This window comes from Meles meles, chromosome 13, assembly GCF_922984935.1.
Source record: "Meles meles chromosome 13, mMelMel3.1 paternal haplotype, whole genome shotgun sequence".
In the NCBI taxonomy this organism is placed as follows: domain Eukaryota; kingdom Metazoa; phylum Chordata; class Mammalia; order Carnivora; family Mustelidae; genus Meles; species Meles meles.
The window spans coordinates 19,791,328-19,805,498 of record NC_060078.1 but is presented as its reverse complement, the minus strand read 5'-3'; positions in this window follow the sequence as shown (position 1 = coordinate 19,805,498).

Below are 14,171 nucleotides of genomic sequence, written 5' to 3'. Positions count from 1 at the left end.
CTGACAGCTTGAAGCTGACCATGTTGGGAGAACACATCGAGGCCTCCCTCCCTTCTCATCAGCTGGTTGTTAAGCATTTACCAGCACAACATTGAAAGGAACCCCGCAGAAAACTCAAGCTTTGGGCAAATTTGTCCAAAGGGTAAGAAGGAAAGGTGAGCCCAAAAAAGGGAGTAGTGATAATTAAAGGTCCGGAACAGTGGTGCCAGTTGGTCCTTATTCCTTTTACCCTATTTCTGCAAGCTGTTTGCCATTCGCCTTAATGAAATACCCTAGAGTGTTCTTCAAAGCAGTGGTTCTCAAACCTTCGCTGGCTTCGTGATCACCTGGAGGTTCGTTCAGGCACAGATTCCTGGGTCTCACTCCATAACAAGGTTGTTCTGAAGCGGAACACAATAATGCCCAGCTCACAAGTTCCAGATGCTGCTGCTGCTGCTGCTGCTGCTCTGGGACCACATGTAGAGAACTGGTGTTCCAAAGAAATTAAAGGAGAACATGGGCCGGATATTGGCATTGTACAGTAAAGTGCTTCTCATTTGGACACCCAAGGTGTCCATCAGCCACATCCTAATATTAGCCTCGCATGCCACACAGCTCCGCCTTCGGAGACATTCTGTTCGCTTTGCCCTTCAACTGAGAGGACTGTTGAGGAAAGCAAACCAGGCATTCTGTAGCTTTCTGGAACCAATCTCATCTTCCTGGTGGAGAGTAATCATTCTACAGAGATGAAATGCAACCTCTTCAACTTTACCATCAGCCTTTCGTCAGAACATAGATGATGTGCTCATGTTTACAAAATAAATTCTGTGCTATTAATGTTAACATAAACATAGGGGAAATGGCAGAAATTGAAGATCAAAGTTGGGAAGACAGGCAGAAAAAAAAAAGAATACAAATCTAAATATTTTACACGTCAACATCTAAATGACTGTTTAAAGTTGATAGCAAGATATAGAAGTTACAGTATCTTATTCAACCTTACCAAGGTAATCAATAAAGAACTGGAGAATTTTGCACGTCTCAAAAATAGGGAGGATGAAGAAAGAAGTATCATGAAATAAATCCTCATTTGTTTATAGTAGGGGTAGAGTTTGGTAAAAGCTAGTAAAGAGAAAAAAAAGAAAAAAAAAGCAAATAAAGAAACGGAGACAGAAGCATATTATTGAGGGTTTTTGAAGTAACAGCCAGAAGTAAAGACAGATGTGGTTAAAAGTAATGACCTCTGAGGAGCGGATAGTGGGTGTGGAAATTGGGGACAGTCCTAGAGCTTCACATCATCACACCTGGGCTGTCTTGTAACTCAAATGGACGTGTGAATGTATTGTTCTTCTTTAAAAATGCCGTTTCCATTGAGAAGACTTCTTGTAGATATGGACAGTCTTGAGCATTTATATTTTACAGCTTATTGAAAATGGACAATGGATACACAAGCCTTTTTATTACAGAAGGGCTGGCAGAAAATAGGCTATTCCTTGTAAATAAAACCCTGGCCTGCTCACAGAATGCTCACGGTAGTTGACTGAACAATGTCATTTTTCAACTTCCTCTTTGAGTCTTTGGAGATTACCAGTAACAATACAAGCAGATCAAGAGGATGTTGGCTTCTGGGTCAGTGGCTTCTAATAGACATAAAACCAGATTGCAAATGGTCCTAACACCCAAGCACTCTAAAGTTGTTTGAAATCTGAATCCACACATTGTCAGCTCTAGGATAGGCCAATAATCTGCCCTGTAAACTGCCCTGTGATTTGAAGAAAATAGTATTTTTAGTCTGGCAATTTCCAGTTGTAAAGAGGTGAATTTATTCAATGTTTTTCAAAGACTGTAAGGGTCTCTGGCTTTATGTTTGCCGTGCATTACTAAGAGCTATGATGATGAAATCCCACATGCGGTTGCATCCGGTTGCCCTTCTGTCGGCTAAATCCGTTTGTTGTTGATTCTGTCCTTCAGTAACAGTAAGTGGTTAATGAAACTATGGCCCGCCTTTCGTTTCAAAGTGCAAACTTTTAATATATATGTGGCTTGATGGCCTTCCTGGGCCAAAAAGTGTATTTATACATCAGTTTTATGGTCTGTTATGATCGAGAATGAGTCATGCCTCAATATCTGTCGCTTGCAAGACCTTGACACAATCATAATGAATACTATTTTGCATTCTTGGTGGCTGTTTATTAACGTGTGAGACCGTCTACGTTGAAGATAATGGGAAAAAATGTCTTTATCAGCTGAGAAAGGCTGGCAAGGCAAGTGGTGAAAGCCGGCACTTCGTTTTCCTCTGTCATTTAGGCTGGAGCACAGATGCACTGCCTCTGAAGTATATTGTTAGTAGCTATCCCTGGCATGACAACAGTTTTCCCCAAGAATCTGCATACACTCTGCTTCTTTGTCAGTAGCATGTCGCTGGGAAGACAGGGATGGGACGTGCTGAAGTCACATTGAATTTCCTGTATTGTATAATTAATCAAACATCCCTTGGATCATTATTGACCCTGTTGTTGACAGATTCTTTCCAAGTTTGTTCTTTCAAGTATGGGGAGTAAAATGAACAAGATAAACGATAACTTTTTATCTTAAAGAGTTTCCTAGAAAATCGAAGCAGGTTTTTATTTTTGTAGTTGAAGACTGTGACTTCAGTTCTTCACTCTAGTTTGGAAATTCTTTCTTGCAAATTTTAAGTGGTGTCAAATGTCTATACACGAATCTCAGAATCAATTCCATTGTGTTTGACTTCAGTGGAACAATGTTCTATATCAGCTCTGGGAAAGTACTCCCAATACCATGCTTCTTGTTGAATGAAAAGTAACATCTTCCTTCTTGTCTCCAGAAATGTTTCTCCCAACCTTGAAACAATATCCCTGAAAGGGTCTAGGAAAGGTGAGTGTGTAGAATATTTTTGGTATAGACTGGTTTGGTAAGACAGACACCGAAAATGAGCTTTTACTATTTTTTAGGCCAGATTTATATGTGGTCTTACCAAACCATTTAACTTCTCTCTCATTCTGATTTTTATTTACATCTGTAAAAAAATTAATGTCCAACGACTCTTTTGATTCTAAAACTTAGGGTTTGTCAAGAAAGTAGATAGCTGTGTTAGTGAAGATATATCTAAAATTCGTAGACATTGGTTATTAGTAGAGGGAATAGAAAAAAGCATGAGTCCCCTTCTGTGTGGTCTATGGCTACTTTCTTTTATTGGCAGCACTTCCCAGCTTTTACTAAAGCTTTCTGCAGTCAGTGCCTTGGTCAGTGCTGATGTTCAAACCAGTGAACATTCAGACCGTGGATGGGGGCAACTGCGGAAACTTGTAGGGTTGCTATGTTGTGCATTTTCTTCTTACACCAAGGGGTCCATATGACCATCAGGAAGAAGGAGCCTAATCTGTAAGGCACGAGTGAAAAGAAAGGAGCTGGAGAAATGGAAGTGGTGACCTTTGTACATACATGGGGGGTGGATGGGGTTGCGTCAGAAGATTTCAGATCCAGGTTTATGGAAATCATGGTACTGACATATACCAGCACAGCTACTGAGAAAATGCTGTGGGTGGGAGAGACTACTGGAAGTCACAATATGCAGAGGAGGCTCTTCTTGTGACTCTGAATTCCTGATCCTTTGATCCTCACCCTCTATTCTTGGTAGTTACAGAGGAAAGCGCCCCTTTTTCTTCTTTTTCCTCTGCTCTTCATTTGCAATTCCCCCAGTTTATCGCTCCCTCAGAAATAACTGAGTAAACCTGTCCTTCACAACAGGGCATCCAAATTCAACCTTCCTTTTGTTCTGTTGGCCTTTATTTTAAAAATAAATAATTGGAGATGAATACAAACCACCCATAATGATTTACTTTTAAAAAGTCATGTCATGATTGTTTGGAGGAGAAGATTCATAATAGCTAACGTACGTTATAAATCAGTAAGGCAGAAGAAAACTTCCAGGGAGAGCAGACCAGAAATTGGATTTGCTCTGACATAGTGAGAATGCCATCAAAATGTGCAGTGACATTTGTACATGTCATAAGGGTGATTATTCTGCATCTAAGCTCTGACAAGGTTAGACCTCAGATGCTGTCTTTAAGATTAAGAAAATCAGCATTGACAGCAGTAGGTTGGGCTTAAAGAAATTCAAATGTTTGAGCATTGATGAGATTCTCTGGGAGAAGAATATGGGCAGGCATGATGCCGAGACTCAGACTCACCACGGATGAGGAGGGGAAGAGATGTTATATGATGGGAGTTCAGTGATACATCAACCATGGGCAGCAAGCTACTGAAACACTCGCTATGTTTAACAAAGTAACTTTAAAAAGATAATAATTAGCAGGACCGAAAGAGGCTGCTGTGTTTCTGCCTGTGCATCTGTATACCCACTGACTTAATCCTATAAAAACATCAAATTAAAGACTAATATATATGAGTTTCATGCAGTACTAAATGCACTGGCAACTAGAATTAAAATGAAGATTATACCAAAAACAATTTTGTGAAAGCAGAACAAAGTTGGAGGCCCTGCTTTGCCTGATTTTAGGACTTACCAGGAAAGTTACAGTGACTAAAGATAATTTTGTGTTGGCAGGAGGATAGACATGTAGGTCATTGTAACAAAACAGACACCAGTAATAGGTCCACACATATTTGTCAATTGATTTTCATCAAAGGTGACAAGACAATTAAACGGGGATTGACTAGCCTTATCAAAAATGGGGAGATGAACCATGAGAGACTATGGACTCTGAAAAACCACCTGAGCGTTTTGAAGGGGCGAGGGTTGGGAGGTTGGGGAAGCAGGTGGAGGGTAATAGAGAGGGCACGTATTGAATGGAGCACTTGGTGTGGTGCAAAAACAATGAATACTGTTACGCTGAAAATAAACAAATTAAAAAAAAATGGTGTTAGGACAATGGGCTATCCAAATGGAAAATAAATGAATATCGGCTCTTTCTTCACGCAATACACAAATAACAAACCAAGAAAGATCATGGACATAAATGTAAAAGCAAAAATTAAAAATCTTCTAGAGAAAACATCTTTCTGATCTTTGATAAGCAAAGGTCAAAGCATAAAAACCAAACTCTGTAGGAAAACAGAAAAACAGGACTGCATCTAAATTAAAAACTTCTGCTCTTCTAATGATACCACTAAGAAAATAAAAAAGGCAGACCACAAACTGGGGGAAAACCTTTGTAATATATATACACTTGTCACAAAGGAGTTGTATTTGGAACAAATAAAGGACACCTACAAGTCAAGGATAGGAACTAACAATGCAATTTAAAAAACGGGCTTAAGATGTGAAGAAACATTTCACAAAAGAAGATATACAAGTGCCAGTCAATACATAAAAAGATGCTTGACATCATTAGTTAAAAGGAAAATGCAAATTAAAACCACAGTGAGATATTATTAGACACCACTAAAATTAGAACACCCTGAAAATACCAAGAATTTGGTGAGAATACAGAGCAGCTGGAAATTTCCTACATTACTTTTGGAAATATAAAATAGAAAACCACTGTGAAAAAAAACTTGACAATCTTTACAAGGTTAAATATACACTTACCATAGGACCCAAAAATCCCACTCGGGCACATTTCCCCAAGATAAATGACACATATGTTCTTACACATACTTATACGTATGTGCTCATAGGAGTCCTATTCATAATAGCTGCACATCAGAAGTATGCAGGTTTCCTTCAACAGGAGAAGAGTTAGACAAACTGTGGTATATTCACATAATGGAATATTATTCAGTATTTAAAGGGACCAATCTATTCATTTATGTGACACAGGGATGATTATCGGGAAAATAATTGTGATGGTTAATTTTATGTGTGAACTTGGCTGGGCCATAGTGCCCAGATATTTGGTCAAACATTATTTGGATGTTTCTATGAGAGTGTTTTTGGTTAAGATTAACATTTAAATCAGTGCACTTTGAGTAAAGCACATTGCTCTTCATGTGAGTGGGTCTCATCTAAGCAATTGAAGGCCTTTGTAGAACAGGAATGACCTGCTCTGAGCAAGAGGGAATTCTGCCCACAGGAGGCTTGGGTCTTGAAGTGCAGTATTGGTTCCTTCCTGGGTCTCCAGCTTGCTGGCCCACCTGCAGGTTTTGGACTTGCCAGCTTCTAAAATTGTATGACCCAGCTGCTTGATTCTACACACACACACACGCACATGCACACACGTGCACATGCACAAACTCACACACATGCACACTTGCACGCATGCACACACATGCACACATACACCCTATTGATTCTATTTCTCTGGAGAATACAGACTAATACAATTATGCGAACAAGAGCAGCTCTACACAAAACATGCACACAGCTGAGCCTTTCACAATATGGGTGTGAACTGCACGGTCCACTTACATGCAGATTTTTTCCTATAAATACAGAACAATACTGTAAATGTATTTTCTCTTCCTTACGATTTTAAAAACATTTTCTTTTCCCTAGCTTACTGTATTATAAGAACGTAGCCTATAACATATATGTATATATCATGTAAAACATATGTTAATCAACTATTTATGTCATTGGTAGGGCTTCTTTCTGATTAAGAGGAGACTATTAGTAAAGTTTTTGGGGGAGTTGAAAGGTACACATAGATTTTTTACTATGTGGAGGGTTGGTGCCTCTAACTTCTGGGCTGTCCAAGGTCAGCTGTACTGTAGAATAATATTTATATGACCCTCTGGAAAAGCCAAATTTAATCTATGATGACAGGAAGCAAGTCAGAGTTTTCCTGAGGTGGAGTCTGGGGAGAAAGGAACACAGGGTACATTTGGTTTGATAGTCTTTATTCTGGTAGTGGCAATGATTACACTTATATATAAATTTGTCAAAACTTTTCAAGAGATCCACTTAAAATGGGTGTATTTATTGTATGTAAATTATGCCTACATAAAGTTGATTTTAAAAATACAAAGCTTAGAAGAAAGGGAAAGTTCTGCACAGACTTAGGTTGTTTCATCGGGAAGTAAATGAAGGCATTTCTAAATGAGGAAGTGTGGATGGCAATGTCTGGAAGATGGAGCTAATCTCAGAGCTTGGTTACTGGTTATGGGGAAAACAATCCCAAACTTGAGCCCATGGGGGGGTTAAAAAAACACTGGAGAAACTTAAATATGATACAACAAAGTAGAGAGAGACTTTATAGCAGGTGTTTTGTTTTGTTTTTGCAGGCATTTTTTTTTTTTTTTTTTGATATGGAAAACTTCCAGAACAGCTGAGAGACCACTTGTAGAGAATTTAGGATGTAAAAAAAAAAAAAAAAAAAAGTTGAGTATCAAGGAACTAACATTAAACTCACATCTGGACACAATGGTTCTGCTTTGTCATTTCCCCTTGGGAAACTTTTTAGAAAATACAGATTTCAAAGCCTTAAATCCAAAGATTCTCAGTCTTTGTTGAGGCTTAAAAAAAAGAAAAAAAAAAGTTCTTCTAGTGTTCTGAGGAACAGACAGGCTTGGGAGACACTTCCTAGATAATTTGTGTGACAGAGGAAATTTTCTGATGGCAAGTGACAGGTGGTGAGGAAAGGAGAGGATGTGGCCACACAGGTGCAGACTCTCCCAACATTCTGACCTTCACCTTTCTGAGTTAAATTTCTGAATTACAGAATGCAATGAAGAACTTTGAATGAATGAACTTTCCCTGGTCATACTGTGTTTTTACCTGGCTTGGTTAGGAACTGCAGAGTTTGCCTGGATTAAGCCACTATTTATTTTGTGTGCTGCAATCCAGGTGAAACTAAGGCAGGTGTATTTGAGAAATGTTAATTGTGCTAAAGAACCAATTCCAAGATTCTCATTGAGTTGATTTCCTTATCAAATACTCTTTTACTGAGAAAAACGAGATTAAGAAAAACCACCATTCATAGACTTCCATGCATCTGAGAACCTTTGTATAATTAAAATTTAACACAAATAATTGTATGTCATTGAACGCATTGATAAGCTAAATGCAACTCTGAGAACTTGTCACATCTGAGGTGAAAAATGATTAGATCGGTCCACCTTTTGACCTCAATCTCCGTGGAAAATGATTCAAGTAAGACAAATGAGACTAAGGGGAACAATTTTCTTATTGAAGAACAAAGCCATGTTATAAACCCCACCTGCAAGAAAGCAGTTTTAAAATCTTGAATATAATTAACTATTTATCTTTGTGGAGTGAAGACTAAAATAGCCTTAACAATAGGAAATGGACTTTTGAGAATCTTAAACTATTGTAACTATTTTAGGAGATTTCCCCTTTTGTACTTGTGCATGAAATCTCAGCCTTTAAAGTGGGAGTTCTTTAGACGATGAAATTTGGTTTATACCTGTATTTCCACGGAAGCACTGAGGCCTGGAAACTGCTTGTCAAAGTCTTCTGTCAGAATTAATTTTGGAGTTTGTTCTAGGTGGTCATTTAACTGCTCAGAACCTGTGGAGCATATAACATTCTGGCATTCTGAAGCGCAGATGACATAGAAAATCTACTAGTGGGAAGGTATCATTGGTTGTGTTTTCTGCTTTTCATACCATCTTCTTTCATGTGTGTTCTACAGGCCAACTGCAGCATCTACTTTAATGCCTCTTGTGATGGGAGACGCCCTCCCTCAGGATACCATTTCTCTGCTAGCAAGCCTTCATGAAATAAAAGGTCATTCTCATCCAGAACTTTTCTTTAAATTCTACAGATTAACCCTAGCTTTACAAAACATCTGCAGGAATCTTGCGTTTCTGCATTTTACCCCATTAATATCTGGAAAAAGCATAATGTTCCCCATGAATTCTCTATTTCCTCTGTTGAAAATTTCCTGTTTCTGTAGCCTTTTATGGCATATTTCTGCTCACCTACAGAATAATGCCATTATATGGCATGGGCCCTAATCCTCTAACTTCTTCCTCATTGTTTTAAAGTTTCACCTTCCGTCACTGCCTGATATCTCTTCTATGTGCCAAACATGCTAAAACATCCGTGGTTTGCCAAACACAAGAGACACAATGCCTCTTGTGCCTGAAGAGTTTTCCAGCCAGCAAACTCCTACCAGTTTTTAGGAGGGTGTAGTGGTATCTGCTCTGGGAGTCTTCCGAGGACCCCCCCAGGGCATAACGTGGCAATACATGCTGTGATTTTAACTAATGGACAGAGATAAGGATGTCTGGAAACTGGTGACTGAGGGAGAAGAGTGGTTCTGGAAGCAGATCATCACTCTGAAAGGGAAGGGTAAGAGCACTGGACAAAGCCAGGTAGGCAGGTCAAAGTCAAGACAGACACAAATCACAAGAACCAGGGCCTCCAGTAGGAGAAAACTCAGGAGAGAAAACACGACCAGCTCCAGGAGAGCACAAAGACCTGAAGGTGTTACTATGGGGCTGTCAAAGTCCAAGCAGGAATCAGCTATTTACGGGTCCCTGACTACACGTGAGGTGGGTTGTGTCCTCTGTTGTATTGAGAGAGGAACAAGGGGGGCACAACCCCTGCCCTTGGGTTCTTTTCAGTCCTGCTGGGGACACTTGCAGGATAGCAGTGATGTCCCTATGTGTCCGTGCTGTGATGGTGAAAGAGCAGACTTTCCAGGACACTTGGCAGGGAATTCTGAGGAGCTTCTGTTCTAGTGCCCCCTAGTCTTGGGTTTGCCTTCCCTGTCCTGTGACCTCCTGCAGATTCCCTTGTCCTGCTCGTACCTGTCTGAATTCTGGGGAGCTTCTGTCCTAGTCCCCCCAGTTTCGGGCTTGCCTTGCCTCTCCTATGACCTTCCCCTCACTCCCCTCCAGTCTCAGGCTGCACTGTTCGACCAGGTAACAGCCTGCCTCTCTCTGCTGCTTAGCAGTCCTTTTATTTACATCACGTTCTCTTCCCAATTCATCATCAGCATGGCTGCTCCAGTCCTGTCCCTTCCAATCAAACTCAGCTTCTTTATCCTCAGCACATGACCTTGTCTCCCATTTTCCTAAGCAGATTGAGGTCACCCAGTGAAAACTCCCTCATCCCTCCAGCCTTTGCCACCTGCCCAAACCCTGCTGCATCTAATTATTTCTGCACTTTTTCTCATCCCCTTCTCTTTCCTTCTGACTAATGACAAAAGATAACCTTCCTCCATGATGCTGGCCTCCCATGCTCCCACCCCACCCGCCCCGCCCTATGCAGAACTCTCTCTGCTTCCCTCCCTCTCCTTGCAAGCTTCGATCTCTCCGTCTGCGCTTGTGGTATCAGAATGTATGCACATGTGCTGGACTCAACCTGAGTATATCTTTTCCAGATCCTGAGTTGCCCCTCACTTTCTGATTTCTACTTCCTTGCTGTCCTCACCAAAGCCATGCACAGGTGGAAACATCCTGTTTTTATTTGGTAATGTATTGGTAACTTAAGTGAGGGCCATCAGACTTGTGTATCTCTGTGGCTCCAATACGTTTTCCAGACTGATTCCTTTTTTTTCTTCTGTTCAGATCATTATCATCAGTCCTACTGGTGGTATTGCCATCAACTTGTCTTACTCTGCTCTGCTTGATGGCAGATATCTGCAGGCAATCATCAAGTCTTTTAATTAAATGTGTAGTTTCAAAGCATTGGCCACCTGCATTCCAATCCTGGCTCTGCAAAATGCTTGCTGTGGGAGGTGGGCAAGTGTTCAACCAACCCAAACCTCAGGTCCCTTGTTTGTAAAGTTAGCAGAGCTATAACACCTACCTATTTGGGCTGCTGTGATCATTAAAAAAATAATAAGTATCACTTTGGAAGTGACAGCAGCATGCCTAGTGAAGGGGAGCAACACATACCATCCCAAAATATGTTCCTTTGGCACTTTGATTACTTTGAGCTCGTTATTTTTAGGAAACAGCAGAGACAGATGAAGCTCTGAGAACCAAGTAGAATTTACCCTCTTGCAAGAGGTATTTATTCGAACAAGGGGAATCTCCTTTGTAGGAGTGTCTCCCTCCCTGTGCCTGGAAGAGAGGATGCCTGAATCTCTAGAAAAGCTCATCAGTGGAGGAGGCAGGGACTAAGGCTGCAAACAACCCTATAGTGTTTACTGCACTTGTTACTTGTAAAACCCTTGTCACTGTTCACTCTTTTCCTGGTAACCTTCCATAACTGCCTCCCTTTGTTCCCACACCTTCTGTCTGTAGCTGGAGATGGTATCGAAGGGGGTGGCTTGGGCCATTTTAGGGAGTCACTGTTTTCTGGGGTTTCTCCCATGCATACAGGAAAAACACATTTTATGAACCATATATTTGTTTTTCTCCTGTTAATCTGTCTTTTATTAGGGGGAGAGGCCTAGAAGAGTTGAGGGAAAATTATTTTTCATTTCCTACACTGACAAAAAGTAACCGCTCAAATGCTTATCATCATTATTAAGCCATCTTCCTTACCCAGGATCCCTTTCCTGGTATCCATAATTTCTAGCTCTATCAAGTTGCTAATGTTGTGCTTTGCACATGATGAGCTACCAGGTGGGAAGGTGGTCATGAGAATCATGAACCTTTATTCACTTACTATGACAGTGCAGGCAAGAAACAAAAAAGAGGTTCTAGTTCTCTGGTATTCCAATTTCCCACATGAAGGAGAGGTTCCAACGAAGGCAGCACCCCAACAGTGGATTATCCCACAGCGTCTGAACAAAAGGCTCGTGCGTGTTTATGAATCCCAGGTCTATCTGAGGATAGACAGCAGGAGCAGGCAAGACTAGAAGCGGGTAGGTGCTGAGTCAAAGGGGAGTCAGGTTCTGTAGCCAAGACAGCCTTGGGGCTGAGGTGCTTGCTTTAGTGTTGCAGATATGCACATGAACACCTCCAGCCTGGGCTAAGGAGCACCCCGTCTTCCCAGTCCTTGCTTGTCCTTCTCTCCAGAAAACTGCAGTGACGGAACAACCAGGATTTCATAATCAGCAAAAGAGTATTTGAAAAGTTAGGAATAATCAACAATTGGAGAAAAAAATTTATAAGAAAACTGCTTGTTTGGATACCAAATTGGTTCATATCTAATAGACATTACCTGTCCCACCAGAGAGAAACTATTTGCCTCTCTGCGAGGTAAAAATATTTGAATTAACCTTTGCCTCTCAGACTTGTAAATTGCTCAGACGATAAAAGTCATGTCTAGCATTGCATTGAAAAGAAAAAAGAAACCGTACTCTCTTACCTGTTTCCAAGTTTGAAGTAATTTTTCTGACATTGTGAAATGTGGTCATTCTGACCTACCTTACAGGGTTGTTGTAGTAAATAAGATATTGTTTGTTAAGCCTATATGAATTATATAATGATCATTCACATGCCAAGTGCTTTTAGGATCAGTAGATTGCCATGGTTTCTCTTCCATAAAACGCTTACAGCCTGACTCTTCTATGCTATTCAACCGAAAAGTTCTGTTGGAAGGGACAGCCCGATAGCTAAGTTAATTGGCCTATTTTCGTATATCGCTATTAACATATTTCCCTCTAGTATTTGACCCAATTAAGTATATCCTACTTCTTGAAACTTTCTCCATCTTTGATATCTTTTTCCCAACTCCTGTCCCTTCTCACCACATCGTGTTTCCTGACTCGCTGTCCTCTTGTTCCCATTTCCACGTGTGCATCCCTGCAGAGTTTAACTTACTCTAGCTCCTTCTCTCCATGCTTTTATATCTCACACAGACAACCTATATTTCTAGTTGTCCCCTCAACACTAATTATGGGCATATTTTCAATTACATTTGGGAAATTTCTACCTGTACATTTTATCAGCGTTCTACACCAAACCTATCTTATCTTACTATAATACCTCCTGCCTCAGGAATATTATTATTTAATTTCTGGGAAACAATCAGTATTCTAAAGCATTCAGGCTCAAATCTCTTCTCTATAATTTTTGACTCTTCCTTTCCTTTATTCACCATTTTTAATGAATTGCCCAAACTCTTTGACTTAAAATACTCCACACATTGTGGTTGACTGCAACTTTGGTGGTCCCCAAATGAACTATGCCTCCAATATCCATGCATTTTGTAGTTCAGTGTGTGCAGTGCAGTTGGCTCTGAAATGCAGGTATTGCCTCTAGAGAATTTTAGAACTGTGATAAAATCAACTGAGAGTTTGTCTGGTTTCTGTTATCACTACGTACTTCTATTTGAAACCATGTCAGTGAGGGCATGCTTCTCCCTGCTGGTGGCCCTCTCCCATTGCTTCCCACTGAGTAGGCATCCTCCTGTAGTTACTTCAGGATGGAACATTAGCAAGCATAATGCATTCAAAGGCTGATAACACATACACACTAGAGCTTGTCCTCTTGGAATGTTTGCTCATTCCACGCTTCCATGCTGTCAGAAGCCCATGCCTCATGGTGATGCCACTTGGAAGGCAGCAAAGGAGCTCGTTTAACAGCCCCATCTGAGTCTTTTACTTCATCTTTTATGTTGCAGACCTAGGAATAATCTTAAACTATACATCCCCCAAGATAATTTTTATCCATTGTAGTAATAAAAAAACAGAAATGACATAAACATGGCTGATATAGTCATGTTATGTGAAATACAACTGCAGTAAGAATTTCTTTAGGTAGACATCAGTTGACTTAATGAATAATATAAAAGGTCGCTAGTAACTGACAGGAAGAACTGGGGAATTTCTAAATGTAATCTGAGTTCATTAAATAAAAAGGCAGGAATTAATGTTTTTTTTGTTTTTTTTTTAATATTTTATTTATTTGACAGAGAGAAATCACAACTAGGCAGAGAGGCAGGCAGAGAGAGAGGAGGAAGCAGGCTCCCTGCGGAGCAGAGAGCCGGACGAGGGGCTCGATCCCAGGACCCTGGGATCATGACCTGAGCCGAAGGCAGAGGCTTTAACCCACTGAGCCACCCAGGTGCCCCAGGAATTAATGTTTTTAAAATACCAATATTCTTATTTTCTGATGTAGAACTCAGCAAAATTTACCATATGTGCTGATCTACAAAGAAGTGAGTAGATGTGGGTGACTTTAATAGTTCTTATGATAAAAAAAAAGAAATTAAGAAATTCTGTTGTGAAAAATAAAAACGCCCAACACTCAATGTTCATAGATTTTAGGCAATAATTAATACAATATTGATTAAACACTGAATCGAACACTGAGATATCAGAATGTGTGAAGACAAAGCAACAAGTAGACCCTGTCCTCAAGAAATGTTCAGTCAGAGGCTTGGGTGGCTCATTCGGTTAAGT